Source organism: Hylobates moloch, unplaced genomic scaffold (genome assembly GCF_009828535.3).
Source record: "Hylobates moloch isolate HMO894 unplaced genomic scaffold, HMol_V3 SCAFFOLD_4, whole genome shotgun sequence".
Classification (NCBI taxonomy): Eukaryota; Metazoa; Chordata; class Mammalia; order Primates; family Hylobatidae; genus Hylobates; species Hylobates moloch.
Genome location: NW_026652279.1, coordinates 123,484,712 through 123,501,952, shown reverse-complemented (window position 1 = coordinate 123,501,952; position 17,241 = coordinate 123,484,712). Strand labels below are relative to the sequence as shown.

The following is a 17,241-nucleotide window of genomic DNA, read 5'->3' as shown; positions in this document are numbered from 1 at the left end:
ACGCTTATTTAGCAATACACTTTATCAGACAGGGTTGCTACAGTAAACAGGATTCTCCTAATGGTTCAAATGAAGGGAATATTTACAGATTTATGAGCAGATTTAGCAGAATATAGAAGAGATGATGAGCTATTCAGAGAAAAGCAACTGCGAGGAGTTATTATAACACCTATGTCTGTATTGTTAAGGGTAGAAAATGGTGTTAGAAAAATCTGAGAAGTGTACTCAGAAATGCTGTAGTCCAGGAAGGGAACAACTATTCTCTGACAGGTGGTGCTAAAACATGAAGAGAATGAGAAGGAATGGCTGACCTTCCTCTTTCTCTGATCTGTCAGTAACTTGCATTGTACATACAACAGAAAGCCAGAGAGCAATGGAGCCCAGATGATGTAACCCACAGTCTCAGCCTCCAGGACGTCCAGGAAGGCACAGAGAGATGGATAATTTAAGGCAATCAGGAAATAAGCTGTCCACATTCTTTTATTGTCATATGCAAATTATATAGTGTTAAAAATATTTGCAACAGATGGCAAACTATATAAACCATTCTCCAATCTTTTTTGTTGTTTAAAACTGACACAGACACAATGAAACCCGTATGTCTGTCAGTTAATGCTTTGTGAGGCATAGGTTAGTTCAAACCTCAATCCAAACTGTTGAGCACCTCTCCTATCTGTAAATAATGTCTTCATGCACTAAGGCTTTAAATTTCTATGACCATATAAGCATCTTCACTGACATGAACTTTTTTTCTTTGGTGTCTCATTCTACAATGTTTGGCATTTCTCTCTTTAAAACAAATGATTTCTCATTTGACAGGTGATAAAAATAAATGTTTCAGTTACCACCACATTAAAATAAGTTGACAAAATTTCTTTATTGTTATTTACTGTCACTGTTTCTTCATCAAGCTTTTTTTTTTTTTCTTTCACACTCAGTGTAATAGTAATCAATATGCCCTCGGAATGTATTATGTTTTATGGTTATATTTGCCCCAAATTCAAGCCATGGAAGTTAATATTTTATATAGATCTGTATACATTACAGAAAAATAAGAGATAGTGCACTTAGGGAAGGTACATTAACTACAGATAGACATCACATTCCACCAAATGGCACATCTATTCTGTACTGAATCTTGCTAACTGTATTTTTAGAGTGTTTTAAACATTTTAGAGTAATGTACCCGTTTGAGTCTAATTGAATGTTAAAAAAAGGCAAAGAGAAAAAAAAAAACATGTCTACATTAAAAGGCTGAGATACGGTGTTTTTACTTTAAGAAAGAAAATAAACTTTAGGCATTTAAGAAATCAGTTTTTTATCACTGAAAATGATCAAAATAGGCATTTAGAAAGTTAATTAAGAAGCATATTCTAAGCATCCATGTGTTAAAAATAGTACACTTTTAACGTTTAGACTTTTGTTGTGGTATTAGTCATGCAACTTGGTTCTTATTTCCAAATACGGTTTGGCTGTTATAGAATCTTTGCATGTGGATATGAATTTTTGAAACAGCTTTTGAAGTTCTTCAAAAAATTCTACTGGGATTTTGATAGGGATGCATGAATATATAGATCAGTTTGAGAAAGACTGATGTATTAACAATATCAAGTTTTGCAAACTAACAATACGTATCTCTCAATTTTTTCTTTTATAACTACATTATTTTGTATTTTTATTGATTTATTTTTTTAAAATTGTAACTTTTATTTCAGCTGCAAATGGTACATGGGTATATTGCCCCAGGTGGTGAACATAGTACACTATAAGTAGTTTTTAAATCCATGCCCCGCCCCCTCCATCCCCCACTAGCAGTCCACAGTGTCTACTGTTCTCATGTTTATGTCTGTGTGTACTCAAGGTTTAGCTCCCACTTACAAGTAAGAACATGTTGTATTTGGGTTCCTCTTCCTGCATTAACTCTCTTAGGATTATGACCCCCAGCTCCAGTTGCTGCAAAAACATGATTTCATTCTTTTTTTTTTTTTGAGACGGAGTCTCACTCTTTCACCCAGGCTGGAGTGCAGTGGCGCGGTCTCGGCTCACTGCAAGCTCTGCCTCCCGGGTTCACGCCATTCTCCTGCCTCAGCCTCCCGAGTAGCTGGGACTACAGGTGCCCGCCACTACACCAGCTAATTTTTTATATTTTTAGTAGAGATGGGGTTTCACCTGTGTTACTTTGTGATCCATCCGTCTTGGACTCCCAAAGTGCTGGGATTACAGGCGTGAACCACTGTGCCAGGCCGAGTTCATTCTTGTCATGGCTGCATAATATTCCATGGTGTGTATGTACTACATATACTCTGCAGATTATACAATCTACCACTGAGGGACACCTAGGGTGATTCTGTCTTCACTATTGTTAATAGTGCAGTGATGAACACATGAGTGCATGTGTCTTTTTGGTATAATGATCTATTTTATTTTGGGCATGTACCAGTAATCCCAGTACTGGGATTGCTGGGTTGAACGGTAGTTTGTTTTAAGGTCATTGAGAAATCTCCAAACTGCTTTCCACAGTGCTGGAACTAATTTACATTGTCACCAAAAGTGTATGTGTTCTCTTTTCTTTGCAGCCTCACCAGCGGCATCGGTTGTTTTGTAACTTTTTGATAATAAACGTTCTGACTGGTGTGAGATGTTATCTGTTTGTGGTTTTGATCTGCATTTCTGGGATGATTAGTGATGATGTACATTTTTCAAATATTTCTTAGCTGCTTGTATGTCTTCTTTTGAAATGTGTCTGTTCATGCTTTTTTTACATTTTTTAATGGAGTTATTTGGTTTTGGCTTTTTGATTTGTTAAAGTTCCTTATAGATTCTGGATATTAGACCTTTGTTGGATGCATAGTTCATGAATATTTTCTCCTATTCTGCAGATTGTCTGATTCTATTTTTTTTTTTTTTTTTGAGACAAAGTGTCACTCACTCTATCACATAGTCTGAAGTGTAGTGGCACAATCTCGGGTCACTATAACCTCCACCTTCCGGATTCAAGCAATTCTCCTGCCTCAGCCTCCTGAGTAGCTGGGATTATAGGTGCCTGCCATTATGCCCTGCTAATTTTTGTATTTTTAGTAGAGATGAGGTTTTACCATGTTGGTCAGGCTGGTCTTGAACTCCTCACCTTGAGCGTTCTGCCCACCTCAGCCTTCTGAAGTGCTGGGATTACAGGCGTGAGGCACTGCACTAGGCATAGGTTGTCTGTTTATTCTGTTGATATAGTTTATTTTGCTGTGCAGAACTTAAATCTTTAATTTATTTTAGTAATATTTAGGTTATTTGTAATGTGATTACTTAGTTAGCTTAGAATTTATCAACTTGCTATTATTTTCTATTTGTTCCATCTGTTCCTTTCTCCTCCTTTTCCTCTGCCTCTGCCATTTTTTGATTGAGTGATGCTTTTAATTAACTTTTGTCTTCCAGAACGCTCATTAGCTATAACTCTGTTTTTTTATGTTAGTGTTTGCTTTAGTGTTCATAGTGTACATCTTTAATTTATTATCCTTTTCCTTCATACTGTGATGATCCACTACATTCCCATAATAAACCTTCAAAATTTTATTCAGTTACCCTACTCCTAGCCCTTGTGTTATTTTTGTCATACAATATTTAAATATGTTACCTTTATTTACACCTTGGAATGTTTAGTTAACATTTTAAATAGAGTAATTAGACTCAATGTAACAAATGGGCCTACATGAACATCAAATAATATATTTCTATTAAGGACACTATATTGTTACTATGTTTAATTAAAGACGATTGTCCTCTAAAGGTATTTAATAATAAGAAAAGTCTTATATATTTAATTATGTTGTTACCCTTTCTAATATTCTTCCTTCCATTAGGTATATCTGAATATCCATCTGGTATCATTTTGCTTCTGTGGCAGGCAGTCCTCAAGATTGTCCCATGATCCCCAATTCTTGGTATCTACAACATATGTATTTTCCTCTCACACTGTACTCCAGCTATATGATGAATCCTGAGCCAGTGCTATGCAGATAACCTAGTCATAAATTCTTCACAATATGAAGCTTTGTGAATTAATAAATATTTATTGCTTTAAATTGCTAAGCACTGTATGGATTGTTATGCCACAGTATATAACTAATAAAGATTTTGACAACTGGAAGTAAAGCGTTGTGATTTAGGAGTGGCTTTGAAATGACAGTAGGTATTAGTGAGGGTCTAAAATGACTTGAAGAGAGCGACATAAATGTTATTTTAAAAATCTGGGCAGAGATAAGCATCTAGTTTCATTTTTCTGCATATGGTTAACCAGTTTTCCCAGTACCATTTACTGAAGAGACTGTTCTTTTCTCAATGTATGTTCTTGGTGCTGTTGGTAAAATTAGTTGGTTTATAAAAAATATATATATAGTTTTTGGTTCTCTATTCTGTCTTATTGTTTATGTGTCTGTTTTTATTCTAATATCATGCTGTTTTGAGTTAGTATAGCTTTGTAGTAGATTTTGAAGTCAGCTAATGTGATGCCTCCAGCTTTATTCTTTTTGCTCAGGATTCCTTTGGCTATTCAGAATCTTTTGTGGTTCCATATGAATTTCAGGACTGTTTTATCTATTACTGTGAAGAACATCATTGGTATTTGGAGATTGATTTCATTGAATCTGTACGTTGTTTAAGGTAGTTTTGGCATTTTCACAATATTAATTCTTCCAATCAATAAGCATGGAATATCTTTCCATTTTTTTGTGTCCTTTTTAATTTTTTTCATCAGTGTTGGGAAAAATAGATAACCATATGCAGAAAAGTAAAACTACACTTCTATCTCACATCATATACAAAAATCAAATCAGAATTAACCAAAGATTTAAATCTAAGACCTGAAACTATAAAACTAATAGAAGAAAACATTGGGAAAATGCTCAAGGACATTGGTCTGGGCAATGATCTTTTGAGTAAGATCTCAAAAGCATAGGCAACAAAAGCAAAAATAGACAAATGAGATCACATCAAGCTGAAAAGATTTCGCAGACCAAAAGAAACAACAAAGTGAAGAGACAACGCACAGAACTGGAGAAAACATTTGCAATTTTTTCATCTGACAAGGGATTAATAACCAGAAGAGACAAGAAACTCAAACAACTCAATAGCAATATTGTAGGAACCTTGGGGTGTTGCTTTTCTGGCCAGAAACCTCTGTGGCCAGTGGTGCCTTTGCCTGAGTTTCGTTCAGGCCCCCTGGGCTCGTTCAGCCCACTCAGCCTGGCAGGCTGTGCTCGGGTCATGATACAGACCTGGATTCCATGCCTGCCAAGGGCAAGCCAGGTGTGGAGTGGCGAGGGATATGTGAGCCGGCGAGTGTGGGGTCTGCCCACGGAGCACAGTCAGACATGCTGGCTGCTGCAATGGGGAGGGCAGCTCCAAGTACCGGCATGGGCAACAGTTCTCTGTGAGGCTGCAGCTGGACCTGGCACACTGCAAAGAGCTTCCACAGCTGCCACTGGGAAATGCAGTGGTGCCCAGAAGCTTGGAGATTCCAGGAACTGCAAGGCCCCAAAGAAGGAGTCACATCCCTGGCTTGGGGAGTTCCTAGGTCTGGGGTCCCCAAAGGATTACAGCTCTTCTCTCCTTCTCTTTACCCACAATGTGATAAAGGGTGTGTTTAGCCCTGTTTCTGTCACAGCTCTTGTAGCCATGCCATTCAGCCAGTCCCAAGTCCTTGTCCTGCATGCAGGAAGAATGAGGTATGTGGACAAGTGGAGGGCGAGCAAGGTGAAGAGGAGCTTTATTAAGTGACAGAATAGCTCATAGGAGGCCCTGGAGTAGGTGGCTCCTCTCTGTAGGCAGGTCTTCATACGGAGTGTTCAGCCCTCAGAAGACAGGAGGCCCTGGAGCCTGGTAACTCCTCCCTGCAGCTGATCATCCCAACGTCTGCTCAGCTCTGGCTTAGCCCAGGCTTTTATGGGTCTCAGAGGGCAGGAAGTGCACACTGATTTGTCCATGAGTGGCCATGGGTGGGCCCCAAAAAGGCACCGCAAGTTCCCACTCTTGTCTGTGGGACTGGCAACCTGGCCCCCAGCATTCAGGCCCTCCCTGGTCTGAAGGTAGAGCCTCACCAGGGACCTGTCCCCTTCCACCCAAAACCCTGTCTGCCTCCTGCTGCCATTCATGGTGTCCAGGCTGTAGGTGCCAAGGGGCACCTGCAGGCCAGTCGAGAGCTGCCCTCAGCCCTCCATTAGCTTCCCTCCTGTGCTCAGCAGCACCCAAAGTCTGGAGGAAGCTGAGGTGGCAGGGGGCTGGAATGTCAACACTGCCCCAAGCGTGTGCACACCTGTCCAGGCTGTGACAGCACCCCAGCTTGGCACCAACTTTATTCTGAGATCAGAGTGGGCACTGACAGCAGGGAGAAGCCAGGCAGTGGGAGCAAACATTTCCAGGCCTTCAAGCATGGTGGGGGGACTTTCCTAGGCCCCCAAGAGTGCGGGGATGCCTGGGTCCACAGCTGCAGTTTGGGTGGCTCCAGCTGTGGTGGGGGCGGGGCGTGGACATTAGAGCTCCTTCCTGCTCCATGGTGTAGGAGGCCCAGGTCTGCCCGTTAGGCAGTGGCAACTGGCCCTGGAGGGCAGGGCTCCTGCCTGCTCCTGGTCCCCTCAAGTGTACAGGGAGGCCCAGGAGGGTGGGGCTCCTGCCAGCTCCATGGAGCAGGAAGCCTGGGTTCACAGCTGTGATTTGGGCAGCTATTGCAACACCCAGAGACTTCCTGCCCCACCAATCCAGGAGAAGTGGGACTCTCATTTGTCCCCAGCTCCCAGCTCCACGGATGTGCAGCAGTGTGCAGTCCCAGTCATGCCTCCCTGCTGCAGCCAGCATGGTGGCAGCAGCTGCTCTAGTTGGGCCTCTGCTGCCATCAGCAATAAGCCCAAATAATATGATTAAAAATAGCAAAGTATCTGAACAGACATTTTTCAAAAGAAGACACACAACTAAGCATGTGAAAAAATGTTCAACAGGCCGGGGCACAGTGGCTCACACCTGTAATCCCAGCATTTTGGATGGCCGAGGCGGGTGGATCACCTGAGGCCAGAAGTTTGAGACCAGCCTGGCCAATGTGGTGAAAACCCGTCTCTACTAAAAATACAAAAAAAAAAAAAATTAGCCGGACGTGGTGGCGGGTGCCTGTAATCCCAGCTACTCGGGAGGCTGAGGCAGGAGAATCACTTTAACCCAGGAGGTGGAGGTTTCAGTAAGCTGAGATCGTGCCATTGCACTCCAGGGTGGGCAACAAGAGTTGGCAACTCCATCTCAAAAAAAAAAAAAAAGTTGAACATCACCAACATCACCAATCATCAGAGAAATGCAAATGAAAACCACAGTGGGATATTATCTCACTGAAGGTGAAATGACTAGTAAAAAAGGGAATAACTGATGCTGAAAGGGATGTGGAGAAGGGGGAACGCTTGCACACTGTCGGTGCCAATGTAAATTAGTACAGCCAATATGGAGGTCCTCAAAAAACTAAGCCTGGAACTACAACATGATCCAGCAATCCCACTACTGTGTGTATATCTACAGGAATAGAAATCAGTATATTGAAGAGTTTTATGGACTCCCATGTTTACTGCAGCATTATTGACAATAGTCAAAATATAGAATCAACCTAAGTGCCCATCAATGGATGAATGAAGAAAGAAAACGTGATATATATGCACAGTGGAATATTATTCAGCTGTGAAAAAGAATGAAATTCCATCATTTGTAGCAACATAGATGGAACTGGAAGGAACTATATATTAAGTGAGTTAATCCAGTCACAGAAAGACAAACATCCTATATTCTCACTCATATTTAGGAGCTAAGAAAGTGAATACATGAAAGTAGAAAGTAGATTGGTGGTTACCACCTAGCGTAAAGAAAAGATAAAAGTTTAAGGTGATAGATATCATAATTACCCTGATTTGATCATTACACTTAATATAAACATGTCAAATTATCACATGTAGCCCAAAATATGTACATATGTTAAATAAATACTGGGGGGGTTCCTGTGATGTAGTGGCAGGAAATTAAGCAAGACTGTCATTTGCAGTTATGTGGAAGTTAGAATTGCCTTGATAAACTGGATTTATAAGCTAGGGAGAATTCCAAACAGATTATCAAAAGAGCTAGTTAATTACTTCCTATTTCTTATTGTAAGATATGAGAAACAAACCAACTGAAGAAATAATTTTTCAAAACACCCCCACATATTTGACAGTTTTAAAAATCCTTAGCCTTTTTAGGTGTCAAAAGGTACAAAATTAATGAATGGCTTCTGATCAAAGATCAAATCCAGGGCACTGCAGTTAGAAAATAGTGGCACCTAAGGTGTGATTGTAAAAATCTTTTGTTCAACTCTCATAAACATCCACATTGGTACCTCATAATGCTACACGGTTAGAAAAGGCTCTACAAAAATATTAAGGGTGTGTTTCACATATTCTCTGAATCCATTATTATGGCTTCTAGGAAGATGACAGTGTTGTGCCCAGGCAGAGGCCCATTTAAAGTTAAGAATATCTTACTTTGAAAAGACTTATTGGTGTGACTTTTGTTTTTTATTATTATTTTTTGAGACAAAGTCTTGCTATGCTGCCTAGGCTGGAGTGCAGTGGTGTGATCTCACCTCATTGTAACTTCCGCCTCCCAGATTCAAGTGATTCTCCTGCCTCAGCCTACCGAGTAGCTGGGATTACAGGCATGTGCCACCACACCCGGCTAATTTTTGTACTTTCAGTAGAGATGGGATTTTGCCATGTTGGCCAGGCTGGTCTTCAACTCCTGGCCTCAAGTAATACTCCTGCCTAGGCCTCCCCAAGTGCTGGGATTACAGACATTAGCCACGGCACCTGGCCTGTTGGTGTGGATTTTGTTGAACTGAGTGAACTGCAGTAAGATTCACAGAAGATTTACAAATATTTTTAAATAATCATATATGAAGAAATATTGCCAATGTGAACTGAAAGGGGCACAGACCAGACACAATAGAAAGAAGTCTTTGCATTCCTCTCCCAACTTGTTCTGCTTTTGAGAAGCAGGCTGAGAAAATTATTCTGCTGCAAACATGTCCTAACTTTCAAGGAAAAGAAGAATGAGAAGGTAGAACCTGGAGCCCAGATGGTAGAGCTGAGAGCCACGGAGAATTTTTTTTTTTTTTTTTTGAGATGGAATCTCACTCTGTTGACCAGTCTGGAGTGCAGTGGTGCAATCTTGGCTTACTGCAACCTCTGCCTACCAGGTTCAAGTAATTCTCCTGCCTCAGCCTCCTGAGTAGCTGGGATTACAGGCGTGCACCCACCACGCCTGGCTAATTTTTGTATTTTTTTTAGTAGAGACGGGGTTTCACCATGTTGGTCAGGCTGGTCTCGAATTCCTGATCTCGTGATCTGCCAGCCTCGGCCTCCCAAAGTGCTGGGATTACAGGCATGAGCCAACGCGACCGGCCTGCCAGGGAGAATTTTTTCTCAGGCGTTGAGAGCTAATCAAGGAACTTCCAACATTTACCTGGTAGGATTTCAGAATTGACATGAATGAGGGTTTGCTTTTGCCTTTTATTTTATCCCCTTTTGAATGTGAGGATCTATAGTGGATTTTCTATGCATATCCCATGATTATATTTTGTGTGGGTGAGGGTTGAATAAATTGTTAAACATCATAGGTTATGAGAAGCTTATAGTTGAGGAGCTGTACTAAATAAAACAAACCCAAGGAGCAAAATCCAGACTTAGACGTAATTCAGAAGACAAGATTCTGTATTTTGAGGTGATGTTTTAATGAGATGAGATTTTGTAGGCCTTGAGAAAGTATGCATATGTTTTGCGGGTTGGAGTGATATTAATCCTTGGGGGCCAAAGGGCAGACTGTGGTAGTTAACCTTAAGGTGGCCCCAGTGATTCCCAAGTCCTGTAATCATACCTTTGCGTAGTATCCTACCGCACTATACCAGGGTTTGTATATGAGACTAACATACAGTCTAAGTGATGGACAACATTTCCAAGGTGAGGTTATAAAAGATTATAGACTTCATAATGACCACTGGATCTCTCTCTCTGTTTCTGATCACTTGTTCTGTGGTAACTCAGTTGACATGTCATTAGGACACTGATGCACCCTTTAGAGAAACCCATGATGACAAGAAATGGAAACCTCTGGCCAGCAGTCACTAGGGATTGAAGTTTGCTAGCAATCAATTGCATGACCATGTTAGCAGATTCTCAAACCCCAACTGAGTGTTAAAATAACCAAAACCAGCCAGGCACAGTGGCTCACGCCTGTAATCTCAGCACTTTGGGAGGCCGAGGCAGGCGGATCACGAGGTCAGGAGACCGAGACCATCCTGGACAACATGGTGAAACCCCGTCTCTACTAAAAAATAGAAAAAAATAGCCGGGTGTGGTGGGGGGGCCTGTAGTCCCAGCTACTCGGGAGGCTGAGGCAGGAGAATGGCGTGAACCCGGGAGGCAGAGCTTGCAGTGAGCCGAGAGCGTGCCACTGCACTCCAGTCTGGGAAACAGAGTGAGACTCCCTCTCAAAAAAATAAAATAAAATAAAATAAAAATAAAATAATAACCAAAACCCCAGCATGACTAAATATCTGTGTGAGTCTTTGTCCCAGAGTCCCCCAGCTAACCCATTCTTGGACTCTAAAGTCTCAGAAAGTTTGTGAGATAATAAATCCTTATAGTTTAAAGATGTTGTGTTTTGGGGTAATGGTTTGTACATGAATAGACATGCAATACATCATCTACCTGATGAAATTCCTTTAATATTTCTTGTAGTGCAGTTGTGCTGGTGATGAATATTTTCTATTTATAAAAAAAACTTCATTAACATTTTGAAAGATATTATTAATAAACATAGATGTCTTGGTTAACAGCCTTTTTTCCTTTCAGTATTTTAAAGATGGCTTCTTTTCTCTTCTGCATTGTTTTTAATAAGAAGTGTCCTATTATTCCTACCTTTGTTCCTCTACATTTAAACATACTTCTATCTCTGACTGCTCTATTTTTTTACTTTTAAACATCTAGTTTGAAGAATTTGATTATTATGGTAGGTAACTTCTAAGATGACCCCAACATTCTTTACTTTCTGGTATTTAAGTGCTTGTGTAATTCCCTATACTTAAATTTGTGGGTTGGACTTGGCTTCAAATCAAGTAAATATCAAAAATGTAATGGGATATCACTTTTATGATTAGGTTACATAAGATGGTGACTTCTATCTTGCTTACAGAATCTCTCTTTTGTTGGCTTTGATGAAACAAGTTGTTGTGTTATAGAGTCCCATCTGGCAAGGAACTGAAGATGTCCTCCAGTCAACAGATAGCAAGGAATTAAGCCTTTTACATCAACAATCCTTGAAGAAATGAATCCTGCAAACAACACCTAAGTGGGCTTGGATCTGGATCCAAGAATGAAGTCAATTCTTCAGAGGAGACTTAAGCACCAGTTGGTATTTCGATTGAAGCCTTGTGAGACACCCTGAAGCAAAAAACCCACGTAAGAAACCAACAGAAACTGTGAAATAGTAGATGTGTGTTGCTTTGAGCAACAAAGTTTTAGGGTAATTTGCTATGGAAAAATAAATATTATAATGTGCATGAATAAACTTTTGTTATTCAAACTAACCATTATAATCATTGGCTATATGTAATGTAGTCTTAAATGGGAGAGGCCTTTGAATTGACTTTCTTTGAATAATCTTTTGCTGACATATGTTTTCCATGCTGGCAGAATTAATACTTAATGTATAGTAATTCCTTTACTAGTAATAGTCATACACATTTCCAAATGACATGTATTTATTGGAATATTTTGAATCAATAAAGTTAATATGAAGAATATTTGGGTTTTAACTACTTGATTCCTCTATTTGAAAAAGTTATTACAATTTAATGAATCTCATATTGTATATTTGCATAGGATTTTCAATTCAGATTTCTTTGTAAAAAAATATTGTAAATGAAGTAACCCTCTGACAAATAAATGTGGATTTTGTCTGAAAGCAGATCAAATAAATGTGTTTGGTTATATGGGACCCCTAAGAACAATTCCAAGCACCTTTGGAGGATGTGGCTCATTTCTATATAAACATATAATAAATTTGTAACTATATAAGAACATACCATGCACACTAATCTCAGATATACAAAAAGTAGTTAAGAATCTTTAAAGTATACTGGGTCCTATCCAGCAAAAAAACCTTTTAAAGTGGTTCAGAATGTAACTTTTTCACGTTGGGTTGTGGAAATTAAAAACTGTTTTAGAAATGTCTTTGATAACAAGAGTAGTTCCCAAGGTTTGTCTATCAGAAACAGCTGATATTAAGATATCTACATGGTAATTTTTCCTAACTTTAGTCATCTGTCAATTTTTCGTTATGATAATCTTACAGGCCGACTCTGAATCACAATTACTCTTTATTGATATTGATTAGGCTGATCTATATTCCAACAACTAATTGTCTTTGTATATAAATATAGGTATACATAGATATATACATATACAGATATAGATATATGGCTATATATCCTCAATTCCTACTACACTGAAGTAATGATTTACCTTTCTCATTGTGGAATCTGGATTTATTCCTCTCTTGACTGGAGTTAGTGGGCAAACTGGGGCTCATTTACCATCTTTTGCTTGGGAAAATTTCTAATCAGGTTATTTTGGCAATAAGCAAATTCTGCACCTGAAGTCTGGAAATCAAACTCCAATTTAAGATAACTGCCAAATCATAGCAATAATTGAAGTAACTGAAAAACTGCAATCTAAAAGCTAGCATGGTATACCAGAAGTATATTACCTCAGCCTGTGAGACAATCTGCTCATGAACATTTTGGGTTACATCCTGAAACCATTTTTTATTTTGAGTTCTCACTCATTTTGAGCCCAAGTTTCTTAGAAATTGTGGGGAAGATAATGAGATTGTAATGTGAGGATATATTTGAAGATTATTCAAAATTTTTTAAAAAATCTATTGCTTATTGAAAGTCAGCAGAAGGTACTTTAAAAAAAATAGACACTTATAGTTTTAAAAGATATTATTATAGAAATATTTTAAAAGTATCTCTTTTTCTCAGAATTTCTTTTATATAAGAAATCTAGTAGTAATCTCTTATACAAGGGCATTTATGACTCAAATATTTTACAAGACTTCTTTGATGTTCTAGGTTATGATTTATCCAGAAAGAAATCCAGCTCATGCTTGATCTGCTGAGTGGTGTGTTCTTCAGCGTTCATATCAAATAGTTGGGCTTGGCTGGGCACAGTGGCTCATACCTGTAATCCCAGCACTTTGGGAGGCTGAGGCGGGCAGATCACGAGGTCAGGATATCGAGACCATCCTAGCTAACATGGTGAAACTCCGTGTCTACTAAAAATATAAAAAATTAGCCAGGCGTGGTGGCGGGCCCCTGTAGTCCCAGCTACTCGGGAGGCTGAGGCAGGAGAATGGCATGAACCCGGGAGGCAGAGCTTGCAGTGAGCCGAGATCACACCACTGCCCTCCAGCCTGGGCAACAGAGCGAGACTCAGTCTAAAAAAAAAAAATAGGTGGGCTTTAGCCAGGGCTTTGTCAAATACTAATGAAAAAGGCGACCTGCAAGTCGACCTCCAGGCCCGATAGGAATCTGGGCAGTTGGATTTTAGTTCTTATTCAGGACAATCAGGAAGGAGGAGAAAAAATTAAAAATATTAGTTTCGAGGAATGTAGTTACATATTGAAGAAACCAGAGAAAATTGAAAATTTGGTACGAATTGACAACTGGGGGAAAGGTAACAAGATCTAGTCTAATATTTAACTTGGTACCAAAACTTCCTCCCCTCCAGAATGGTGTGTAGTAAATAATGCATAGTTTTATACTGAAACATGAAGTTTCTCTCTACAGTCACAATTCCACATTTAAATGAAAACAATCTAAAAGAAATTACATTTAAAAATTGTACACATGGTGTGCAACAGGATGTATCAATATGTATATAAATAGTAAAATGATTACTACAGTCAAGTAAATGAACATATCTATCACCTTCCATAGTAACTTTTTTTGTGCTAACAAAACCTAAAATCTACTCTCTTAGCAAATTTTTAGTATACTATACTTTGTTATTAACTGTAGTAGCCACACTGTACATTTGATATGTAGACTTATTCATCCTACATAACTGCAAGTTTGTACCCTTTGACCTACTTCCCTATATTACCTCCCATCCCTGTGCCTGGTAATCTCTGTTGTACTCTCCATTATATGTATTCTACTTTTTAAACAAAACCACATATAATTTATATCATGTGGTATTTTTTTCTATGTCTTCTTACCCTAAGTGTAATTCTGATTACAAAATGATGCTAGTCTTATCAGATTTTGGCTTGATTATTTATGTAGGTGTAGCAATAATGGTAACTCACCAGGCTGGGGAATGACTTTTTTAATAACTTGTGAGGTTTTAAACACATAAGTCTAGGAACACTGTAAACCAAATATCTGACCAGGTTTCCCAAAAGAACTTAGTAAAAATTGGCTCCATTACGCAAAGATTGATTGCATAAAAGTGTCTATTCATACCTTATTAAATAAGCATTATTCTCAAGTATGATATTTCCGGTGAGACCTTGGTTTCATGTCTAATATTTATGATTAAATACTGGTAAAAAGGAGGAAAGATTCTTAACGAACCTATGTAATAAAACTTAAAAGTCACCAAGTTCTAGAGGGCTCAGGCAGGGAGGAAAAATACAGAATTTGCAAATGTTTAATTTCTGTTCATAATAACATAAATTGCTAAATTTTTATAATTTATAGGCAACTTAAGGGAAAAGAGAAACAACCCGTTTATTTTTCTGGAAATTATAAGTTTACCAGAATGGCCTCAAAATCGTGTAAGTGATGTCATCTTATAGATTATTCATAGAAGACTGCACCCAAAAGTATATGACATAGTCCCGTTCTGGGGGGAGGGGATCCAAGATAGTCCTTACTTCTTTTAAAAACAAAACACTCAGGCTGGTAGTTGAATGTAAGGGCCTTTAGGGGAGAATCAGAGGTAAATAGTAGCATACATAAAGAATTATTTATTGCTAAACACATCTGAGAATGGTTGTCAATAAATGCAATAATCTTGACTGAACTCTTTATATGCCAGGGTATGGATAGGTTGACTATTAGCTTCTTTAGCCTTGCCTAGGCTAAGATATTTCAGACTATCTAATGGGTGATGCTAGACATATGGAATATAGCCAAGGCACCCAATCATCCTATTGATGGTGGAAGATGCAAAGCCATGTGGGTGATAAAAGATGAGGGTGCAGGAACGGATGAAGCATTAATGCAATCAGTCTATCACAAAGAAAACCGAGTAATTTATTATAGGTAGAGCAAGTAATAATATCTTTATATTAAATTAGTACACTGAGTACAATTTATTTTTTTCTTGAATTGCATGGGAGATGTGAAATTTTTCATAGTTTTCCCCATACTTATTTACCAATTATTTGCTGGTTACCCAAAGCTCTTCAATGTGTTTCGGCCGACAATCAGTAATATATATCCTCAAATAACACACAATTTTTATGGGTTCTTAATGATTAAAATTCATGGTAACCTGTTTATTAGTGTCATAACAACACTACATCAGTTCAGAGAAGGAAGCAATCCACGCTAACTACTGGGGGATGGATAATGTACAATGCTTCATTGCAGGTAACATGTTAGCTGAAGCTTGACAGATAAATAGGATTCCAATAGGTAGAAATGACAGGGTTTAGCTATTGCAGAAAAAAATAGTGTAAATAAATGAAGACAATAAATTATAGGACATGCTTTGGAGAAAATCAATGACTATATGAAACTATACATGTAGGTGAGAGAGTTGGATTAGATCTGCACTAACTTCATATAAACCCTAAACTTTTCTTTTTAAGGTCTATCATTTTTACATGTCCTCTGTATTTTTCTCATAAAATTCTCAAAAAAAAATAGATTTTTCTCAAAATTTGAGGATGAAAGACGGGGTTTCACCGTGGTCTCAATCTCCTGACCTCGTGATCTGCCGCCTCAGCCTCCCAAAGTGCTGGGATTACAGGCATGAGCCACCGTGCCTGGCAAGAAATAATACATTTTTGAGGTGATGAATATGACAATTACCCAGATTTGATCATTACTCATTTTATGCTCATATCAAAATATCACATGTACCCCATAAATATGTTCAATAACTATATATCCATAGGCATTAAAAATAAAAATAGAAAATAAGAAAAAAAGATCCAGTTTGTAAATAAACTACATTCTACAAAGATTCACCTTAATGACTATTTTGCTTCAAGCACCCACATTGTCTACAGTTACACAAAATAGAAGAAGATAAGGCATTCAGTTTGAAATATAAAAATATTAAACAGGCTGGGGGCAGTGGCTGACACCTGTAATCCCAGCACTTCGGGAGGCCAAGGTGGGCGAATCACCTGAGGTCAGGAGTTTCAGACCAGCCTGGCCAACATGATGAAACCCTGTCTCTATTAAAAATACAAAAATTAGCCAGGCATGGCGGCATGCACCTAAAATCCCAGCTACTGGGGAGGCTGAGGCAGGAGACTCACTTGAACCTAGCAGGCGGAGGTGGAAGTGAGCCGAGATCTCACCACTGCACTCCAGCCTGACTGCATTCTAGCCTGGGCAACAAGAGCAAAACTCTGTCTCAAAATAAACAAATAAATAAATAAATAAACAAATTTATGATGGGTTTTGAATAATAAATATTACCTACACATAATTTTATATTTCAAATGATATTGAAATATAAGGATTTAAGCACTGTTAAACAGTATTCTTTATGTAAGTACATAACATTTATTATGTTAAGATGTATTGAGATTCTATAAGATGCAATATGTTAGCAGAACTATTTTGCTTTTTTGTGAGTGCTATATTACATCTAGCAGAAAAATAATATATTATATAATGACATTTTGTAAAAGTAGACCTTTGTGAATGTCTGATTTATCTCCCCTATATTTATATTTTAATCTTGCAAGATAATTCTCTTTGATGGTATTATTGGAGGTAAACACTAGCAAAATATATTCTAGAAGAGGAACAGAAAACCCATAAAAATACGCACATCACTGTAATTAAAACTTGACTGCTGAAATGTTAACTGACATTTTAGGGAAGAAATGATAGGGATTTTTAAAAATGTACTAACCCAACCCATACTTGTATTAATTATTTTT

The 17,241-nt window shown here is 38.4% G+C and overlaps 1 long non-coding RNA gene across 1 annotated transcript in view; it reads left to right on the top strand.

The window, feature by feature from the left end:
- LOC131383403 (uncharacterized) overlaps positions 1-11,497 on the top strand; it is a 35,402-nt gene extending 23,905 nt beyond the window's left edge. The window contains exon 3 of the long non-coding RNA XR_009213394.1: positions 11,285-11,497. This is a non-coding gene — a long non-coding RNA (uncharacterized LOC131383403). The remainder of the gene's footprint in view (positions 1-11,284) is intronic.
- Positions 11,498-17,241: the final 5,744 nt, after the last annotated feature.